The sequence below is a fragment of the Osmerus mordax genome, chromosome 18 (assembly GCF_038355195.1).
Source record: "Osmerus mordax isolate fOsmMor3 chromosome 18, fOsmMor3.pri, whole genome shotgun sequence".
Taxonomy (NCBI): Eukaryota; Metazoa; Chordata; class Actinopteri; order Osmeriformes; family Osmeridae; genus Osmerus; species Osmerus mordax.
Window position 1 is genome coordinate 4,277,271 of NC_090067.1, and position 9,859 is coordinate 4,287,129.

Genomic DNA, 9,859 nt, shown 5'->3' on the forward strand with positions numbered 1-9,859 from the left:
CTGAGGGTCTTAAATAGTATTCTACAAGCCTGGTCCTCAGGGCCCAGCCAGGCCCACTATCCTGTATGTTCTGTTTCCCTGCTCCAACACACCTGATTCAAATCAATGGGTTGTCATCAAAGCGACATTCATTTGAATCAGGTGTGTTGGAGCAGGGAAACATTCTAGAACAGTAGTTCTCAACCCTGGTTTCATGTTTCCCTGCTCCAACACACCTGATTCGAATGAATGGGTCGTTATCAAGCTCTGTAGATGACTGGAAACGAACATGAATTTGAATCAGGTATGTTGGAGCCAGGAAACAATTAAAACATGCAGGACAGAGGGTCAATGAGGACCAGGGTTGAACAACACTGCTGTAGGGTCAAATATGCATTCACGGTCCTCAAAATGAAAAGCATAGCCTAAGATGGCAAGCTGATGTCATTTTGGTAGAAGTGACTTTAACACTTGTCTCTTTCATCTGCAGAATGAGGATGGGTGTTTAAAAAAGGTTGTGAAGAAGTTCATCATGAGACTTTCTCCAGGGGCTTAGCCAAACCTTTGGCAGACTGGAAGCATTTCTAAGAAGGCGACTGCAGCCAAGCCCTCAATCGACTTCCCGTCACATCACATTGCAAACTTGCAATGTATCTGCTACACTTCTTATATTTTTTTGTAAGTTGTTTTGTAAAAAAGCATGCTAGATGCAAGTAATGTCAAGTAATTTACTAGTAATATTTGAGTAAAAAGATAGTAACTTGAGAGTTTATTTGTATTCATGTCTTCATGTACTACATTAAATGACTGTATTAGCACGATGAAGATGAAACTGTTAACAAAGCCATGACCGCCTACTGGTGGTCAATTGATGTCATTGCTCATGTTTGTAAATACTGTAAAAAAAGAAAAATTATACAAGGAGCATTATTTGCAGACACTGAAAATATCTTTCTTCTGCATTAAAAAAAACTCTGCTCTAATTGAATTGATCTAATTTTCTTTGTCACCGCTGTTCCCTATCCAGTCATGATCAGTGCTTTGATTAAGTTCAAGTGGAAGTACACATATGTTATTGAACCCTTTTACATATTCATATTCATATTATTGTACATACAGAGTACATGTACAACTAGAGTACATGTACTCTGTGACTGTATGTACTAAATGACTAAATGTAAATGTATGTATAATAGACAGATGAATGAAAATGAGTTCACTACAGCCTAGTAATGCCATGCATGTCCAGCAGAGGTCACAGTAATCCCTTGTAATAAACCCGATGTTGGAGAATGAGAGATATCAGAAGAAAAACGGCATTACCTGGAGTAATTTTTCAGAATCAGAATCAGAATTCGGTTTAGGTTTCGCCATGTATGTTATACAAACACGGAATTTACTGTGGCAGGAAGGTGCAAACACTAAACATATACGAATCTTAAATTAAGTGAAGGTACATAAGTTTAACTATTCCTAAGGACTAAACAATCGAAGAATAAAACGATTTAAATATAAAATAAAATATATATAAAAATAAGAATAAGAATAAGAATGAGCAGCATGAGTGGTCAACATAGTGCAATAGTGCAATAAGATACTGGGTTAAATAATGAATGAATGTCAATGGGAGTCCTTGGCCTTGTTGAAGAGACCAGTAGCAGATGAAAATGCACGACAGATCCAGTTATATGTACCAATGTACCATACACAACTCTTTTCGAAATCTTAATACAATTTTAAATTGTAAATACATTATGTTGTTTTGTTCGTCAGTTTCTACAATCATGTGTCACTAACCTCATGTAGAAAATGTATGAAGTTTTTATTACATCGTTTGTTAACTCTGAAGATGAAAATGACCTTGAGCAACAACAAAAAATCAGGATGTGTATTGAGGTTATAGAAAATGATAATCCACTTCTGCAAATAATATTCTTACTTCTATGCCTACATACAAAAAAAACATTAAAAGTGGTATTCATTAATTATTCTTGCTAAATAAAGGATAAGCCCCTGGAAGCAATGTTAATACTGTAGCAATCTGTTCTATTAGATTTAGGTGGTCCAGTTGTGGTAATTTGAGAGGAGAGGATGAAAAGTCATGCAGTTGTGTTTAGCAAGACAGGAACATCCTGAAATGTTTAGGAGGGCATTTAGAAAGCACTGTTGCCAGTGAAGTAAGAAAAGGAAAAAAAATCCTTAAATCAAGATTTTGCTGATTAAAGAGCAAGAAAATACCCCTCTCACACACACACACACACGCACACACACACACACACACACACACACACACACACACACACACACACAAAAACACACCCACACTGCCTGATGATCTCAGGGAAGGGCACCACAGTAAGACAGACTGTAGGCACCGTAACATAAGCAAGGCCATACATTTACACATTGCAGTCCGTGATTGGAAACACATTTGACCATGATGCACCATTCCATGTGCCTCTCACGTCCTGCTTCACTTTGAGATGGACTTGGCGAGGCAGACATGTGAGACAGACTCGCTTGCAACTCATCTGAGCTGAAGCCGCTATTGGTTTGGCCAAGCTTTCTAAAGGACTGTCAAGTTTCCCTGGTGATCAGAAGACCTGTTAAAGGCCTTTGGTGCTGTTTCCTTGTGTTCACGTCTTTGACAACATTATACCTGATCAATTCACTCAGATGAGACCTCAATGCACAGGTTTGTGAATAATCTTTTACTTGAATTCCTCTAACTCCTCTCTCTCCCTCCACCACCCCCAACTCTCTTAGTCTCTTCGTTCTCCACACTGCCTCTCCCTCTGTCCCCATTGTCATTTGTCAGACCCAAAGAATGCCCTCTCATCACGAGGCAAAGGGGGAGCAGGACTCTGATTGACACACACTCACGTACACATACACACACGCACACACACACAGACACACACACGCACACAGACACACACACACACACACACACAGACACACACACGCACACAGACACACACACACACACACAGACACACACACGCACTCTTCGTTCCCATTCTCTGAATCTCATCCTCACCTCTGACTAGCTTTTGTCCCACACCTTCACCCCGTCAATGGACACCCAGGTTTCAATAGTTTTTCAGATGAACCCACCTCCCTATCTCGTTTTCAGATGAACCCACCTCCCTATCTCGTTTTCAGATGAACCCACCTCCCTATCTCGTTTTCAGATGAACCCACCTCCCTATCTCGTTTTCAGATGAACCCACCTCCCTATCTCGTTTTCAGATGAACCCACCTCCCTATCTCGTTTTCAGATGAACCCACCTCCCTATCTCGTTTTCAGATGAACCCACCTCCCTATCTCGTTTTCAGACCGCCTCGGTCTGAAAAGCCAACTGCAACAGTGTTCATTGCTCACTCATGGACATGTAACTATGTAAACAAAGACATACCTCAGCAACTTGCTTGTTTACTTTGTTGATATTTCCCACATATTTCTTTATCAGAATCACAATGAAAAAAAAAATGCTACAATGCTAGTTAACACATTTATTAAATGTATTCCACACCCTGGGGCTGAAATTGGGTATTGAGGTATTTCTCTACAGCCAGCAATGTAGGGACAATTATCAATTCCCAGTTGCACATGTGCATGTTGCACCAGTATTACACCAGCATTACACAAGCATGTTTCAGGACTCAAGTTTTGTTTCTGGAGCACAATACCTGTGCAAGACCTGTGTGTAGACTGAAACGTCTTTTGTGTATAAATGACGACGTGTGAGTTGCCTGATTCGAAATGAGCGCATGAGGGACACCATTCTGTGAGCCTCATTGGCCCTCCCAAACAGTGTGAACGTCGACACTGTGTTCAACAAAGTGTTCAATTGGCTGTTTTAAGATTTCCTGAGTGGGTAGGCTTTACTGTAAGGCAGACTTGACAGACAGCCCTTCATTTACCGGGCTCTTCCCTTGGGCGAGGCTCCACTGTGAAAAAACACTCATCCGTCTTTCTCCCTCCACCAGAAGGAAAACATCAGCCATCTGGCCAGGGGGTCAGAGGTCGGAGCCGAGCCTGGTAATGAGGAATGGCATTGTTGGAAGGGAGGTGGGCGATGGTGGCGGTGGGTGGTTGGTTGGTTGCTGGGGGTGTTGTTGCGTGAGGGGGTCGGTTCTCCTCTGCTTCCCAGTGTGTCTGCTTCTAATCGCACATTAAAGATTAACAGCACACCGCAACCTTGTGAAAGGGGGAGGGAGGTGGTGGTGGGGATGGGCAGAGACTAGATAAGACACAGGGGCAAGGCCTCACACGCAAATGCAAACACACAGGCACCCACATGCAAATAGAGCTCGTAGAAACAGACAAATGTGCATTCATGTGTCTCTCTACTTTCTCCTTCCAATGTCTTTTTTGTAAAACCTGGTGTAGTGACGCAGCAATCTTTCGGCATTGGGAACAGTTTGTGGCAGTGAGAGAGAAAAAGGGCCAGAAGAAGGTGATTATGTGGCACAGGCCCACCCTTCAGTAGCCTACTTTGTATCCTATTCAGTTCACTCCGGTCCCTTTCTTAGCTTTTGGTTCCTTTTCTTAATGTGCTGTAACACTGTACACAAGTGGTACAAGTCCATGCAAATGTACACAAAAGCATGCGCACACACACACACACAAAAAAACACAAATACACAAACACACACACACACAATGTCGTTTAATCCTGTGGTGCTGGGTCATTTGCTTCTCCCGACATCTCAGCTAAATTGAGACTGCAGGGGTAACATGTGACATCAGGATGTGGGGTTAATTTTCTGTCGATGTGCTCTCCTGTAAATTACAAACAGACTAGGGAGACCCTGTTTCTAGAAATACACAGACTAACACACACATGGATGCATTAACACAGACGTAGACACCTGATACACACACACACACACACACACAGACAGACACACACCTACCACAACTCGATTGGTGCTCGTGCTAGCCATTCTATAGTATGTGACTTCCATTGTTATAGGCTGTGGCCACAAGACCCTCTCCAGGAAGAATTATGCAAACAACAAAAAGACAATTATTTTACTTTCTTTCACAGTAAGAAAGGAGAAAGGAAAGTATCAAATGCGAAGCAAAAACTTCAGAAAAATAAATTTGTCGAAATCACTGTGGGTGTTTAAAAATGAAACAAAGTACAAGGGTGAGATAGACACACACGAAACACATGAAAGTTTCATACAGGCAATTGTAAAAACCAGTCATCCGAATACAAGATACAGGATCTTGGTGAATGAGTAATGAGTGACTTTTGCCTTCACCAGCTCAAATGCAATAAGGTATTTCATACCACTGGGTCACACTGACCCCTGCATTGCTACACTGATCCACCATTACAATATTACAATATTCAACAAGGTTAAACATAACTATAGTTAATTGGCAGACAGAGCAGGATGTCTATTCAGATGTCCCAGTCACAGGTTTACTAGGATTTAACCCCATTTACCATCTTGGTTCAAGTCAGTATGATAGTATGAAAACAGCATATGAATGAAAGCGAAATTTGCAAGTAGGAGTATTTGGGCTAGCCATCTAATAACAAAAGTCATTTACGAAAGCATTGTGAATCTTCTGCACCACTTTACTATTTAGTTGTATTGGTTTCCTGTATGTCACAATGTAATGTCTTTTTACATCTGACTGTGTCCTTGTGTGGCAGCCTGTTTCTGTAGGTAGGTTCATTTATGCTTTACACAACTGTGTGTGAGTGTGCATAAGTGTATAGAAAGAGAGAGAGACACACACATGAGGGGAACAAAAGAAAAACAGGCATGTTAGAGAGTGAAGAAGCACTGCATTTCTGATAGTATGTGTACTGTACGTTTATGTCTAAGAGTGCGTGTGTGTGGGAGATAGAAGAGTGTGTTAAAGACAAGATGTAAGTTTGTGTTAGTGTGTGAAAGGGAAAAATATAGGGATAGAATGTGGTAGAGAGACAGAGAGATTGAGAGAGACAGAGAGAGAAAGAGAGGGAGAGAGAAAGAGAGAGACTATCTAGGTATATACTTCCATCCAGAATATTCCAGGCTTGTGAGATTGTTAGTTTACTTGAGCAGACTAGAGCTCGTCCCACACTGGCTCCATGATTGAACCAAAACAACATCAATCTAACACAGCCTCAAGGCCTGAAATAACCGGCCTGGTGTTTATAGTCGTGACACTGCTTTGACACACACATACACACATACACACAAACACACACTGCACCACGACCTCCTCCTCCCCACCCTTTCTGCCATTTAACCCCTGGTTCCTCCCCTGTCGTCCCCTCCCCCAGTGCATTTCGGTCATTCTCACTGCCCCCTTGATAAAATGGTCAGAGTGTGCCATCCCAATAGAGAGCCGGGCTGCATTCACAGGAGCTGGAGGAGGGATACGGAGGCCACATCGCCTCTGAATGCCAGACTTAGTGAAGCGTGGATTCACCCCTTCTCCTTTTCATATCATTTTCTCACCTCTGATGCCCTCTTTCTTTGTTGGTTGTCTGTGTGTGTGTGTGTGTGAGGAACTTGGGGCAATGGGTTTGGAAGGAGGGGGCAAAGCTGTGTGTGTGTGTAAAGCTTTGCATGTTTCATAGCACGCCGAAGCCACCGAAATAGAGTCCAGGTAAAAGAATGGGGTTGAGGCCTCCACCCAATGCTCATACACAATGTTCACGCTCAACCCCCTCAACCCCCCCCCCCCCCCCCCCCGCTTAAGTCGCCATTATAATATCCTCCGCTCTCTCTTTAAATGACCCCCACGTTCGCCTGTCTCCTGTTCTCCTCTTTACCCCCCTCCCCTTCCACTGACACAAAGCCTTAAAAAATAAGATATTTTATGTGACTCATTTCAGATTTTTATGCTCGAAGCACTTCACACTAAGATGGAAATATTTGTTTGAAAACAGCTCTTCTATAAGAATTAAATTTATGTTTCCCATGCCACCATCACTCGTCTGGAAAGAAAAGACAGTGTCCAGAAGGCTGACATTTTGTCCAGATATAGTATCAAATGAATGACCAGTGTCCAGAAGGCTGACATTTGGTCCAGATATAGTATCAAATGAATGACCAGTGTCCAGAAGGCTGACATTTGGTCCAGATATAGTATCAAATGAATGACCAGTGTCCAGAAGGCTGACATTTTGTCCAGATATAGTATCAAATGAATGACCAGTGTCCAGAAGGCTGACATTTGGTCCAGATATTAGATGCAGTCTAATAGCACAGTACAGTAACGTGTGATCCACTGGTTCACCTGGAGAAACAATCTTTGTGGTTGGAAACACACACGTGCAAACACACTAAAACATGCTTACATGCAATACATTTTACACACACACCATCTCCGATCACACTTGAAAGAGAGTTGGATGCAGACTTGCCAGAACAGGCTCTCTCTCATCTCTCTTCTCTTTAGACCCCTGCTGTAACATATGGACTGGGCTTTCTCCATGTCTTACCACACACACACACACACACACACACACACACACACACACACACACACACACACACACACACACACACACACACACACACACACACACACACACACACACACACACACAAGCACACACGCACACCCCTGTCATACACACACACTCACAGCCTTCCAGTGTTATGAGGTGCCGGTGGCTGAAAATGGACGATGTAGGTCTGGTTCACATTAACACGGCACCGCACAATCTTTCCCCAGTCCACAATCGCAGCCTCAAATGCATGTCACTTTACTAAACACAAAGCTCTTTGAAGCCTTGCCCTACATTGGTCAAACAGTGCCACCTTGCAGTTGCCGTTGCTGGTCAACAAGATGCAGCATCTCCAAATTATGACTTGACAGGTTGGAGAAAGAACCTAAAACCAAACATGGATAATGCATAAAAATGGCTCATGCATAAGGAGACAAATGCATGAAAGAAAGAGGCCAGGCACGCACCTGCAAATTGACACATGCCCACTCACCCACCCACCCACCCACCCACCCACCCACCCACCCACCCACCCACCCACCCACTCACCCACCCACCCACCCACCCACCCAACCACTCACCCACCCAACCACTCACCCACTCACCCACCCACCCACCCACCCACCCACCCAACCACTCACCCACCCACTCACCCACCCACCCACCCACTCACTCACTCACTCACTCACTCACTCACTCACCCACCCAACAAGTGAGTGTGTTTAGGCTTCACTGCGAGAGGCCAGCACTGACAGGTACAGACAAAATGAGCTGAAGGATTGTTTAGCAACGTTTTACTCAGTAAACTCTCTCCCTCCGCTCCACCTACACTCCCTTCTGTTCTATCTCTCTCTCTCTCTCTCTCTCTCTCTCTCTCTCTCTCTCTCTCTCTCTCTCTCTCTCTCTCTCCTCTCTCTCTCTCTCTCTCTCTCTCTATCTCTCAGTGTCCACTGATGAACATTGAATTAAAAGGTATTTTGTGTCCTATTGTCTCTGTGCCAATTAGGGTGTAATCCTGTTGGCCCATCCAGATAGTCACCTTTACTGGGAGTAGTGAGACATCATTCCTATTAGAGAGTCTCGTTGAGAAGAAGGGAGGCTGTAACTGTGGAAAATTAGTGTTGCACCCCCCCTATTCCCCCTCTGTGAAGCGCATTGTGTTGCCTCCTGGTATGAAATGCGCTATATAAATAAAGTTTGATTTGATTTGATTATAACTCATTCAACCAGATGTTGGGCATGGGGTCTCCACTTCAACAAGACAGGGGCAAACACATAAACAGACACAGAAACAGACACTCAAACAGACACACACACACACATATGCAGGCATGCACAATTGCTCATACATGCTCATACTCCATAAATGAAGACACAAAATTAATTTGATCAATTTCATACGATGTGGTTTAATGATTTCTCGCCATGGCTGTTACTCACAGCAGACATAAAAGCCTACCTACATTACACCTCAATTAGTCTTTTGATATATGTCCTGTTATATGACCCCCTTTTCATACCATGTAAGATAACAGTTTAATGTTAGGGGTTATGTTTTTATTGGTTGTCCCTAATAGATTCACTTAGTCTGTTGCCTATGAGTCCACATTACCAGCCCCCCCTCCCCCCCTCTCCTCCCCCCCTCTCCCCCCCCCCCTCCCCTCCCCCCATCTCAATCCCCTGCCGCCTCATCTTGTATCTTTGGATCTGGTGTATAGATAATTTCACAGAATTAACTGTGCTTTAATGTCATGGGGTTAGTTAGAATTGCTCGGTGTTTCGCTTGGTGTCTTCCTCTCTCTCTCTGTGGGGGTGTGTGACAATGTGTTGAAATCGCACAGATTATGCTGGCTTTTCTTAAAGTATTTCTTTTCCTTGTGCATTAATCACATACACACGCCCACAACCACACACACATCATGTTAACTAAACAGAAGTAGTATAGAAGTAGTGTAAAAAAAAAAGTGTTAACCATTGAACTTTTCTAAATGTGTTCCCAAGGTTGTGCATTTCCCATTACAATGACAGATACTCTTCCCATTGACTAGGTATGGGCATTGTTTGACATACTGTCAATACAATAGAAAACAAAACATTTTTGGAAGGTTAGAATTAGGGATAGAACTGCCACAACAAGTACAAATGGGTGAACCCAGGATGGGATTTTAAGCTCCTTTTAACGGCTTTTAAGCTCTCCTCCACCTCCAGCCGACCAGTCTACACAGCATGTTGTTAGATTCAACACAATGCATCTCCACACAAAACAGCTTAAAACACCTTCAGTAATGGAACTGTGCACGGGTATGCATTCACATGGTAATCAGGCTGGTGAATGCTTGTATAAAACAGGGTTAAACCCAATCTGCAATATGAATTTAGTCGTTTTACCAATAAATAACACTTGATTG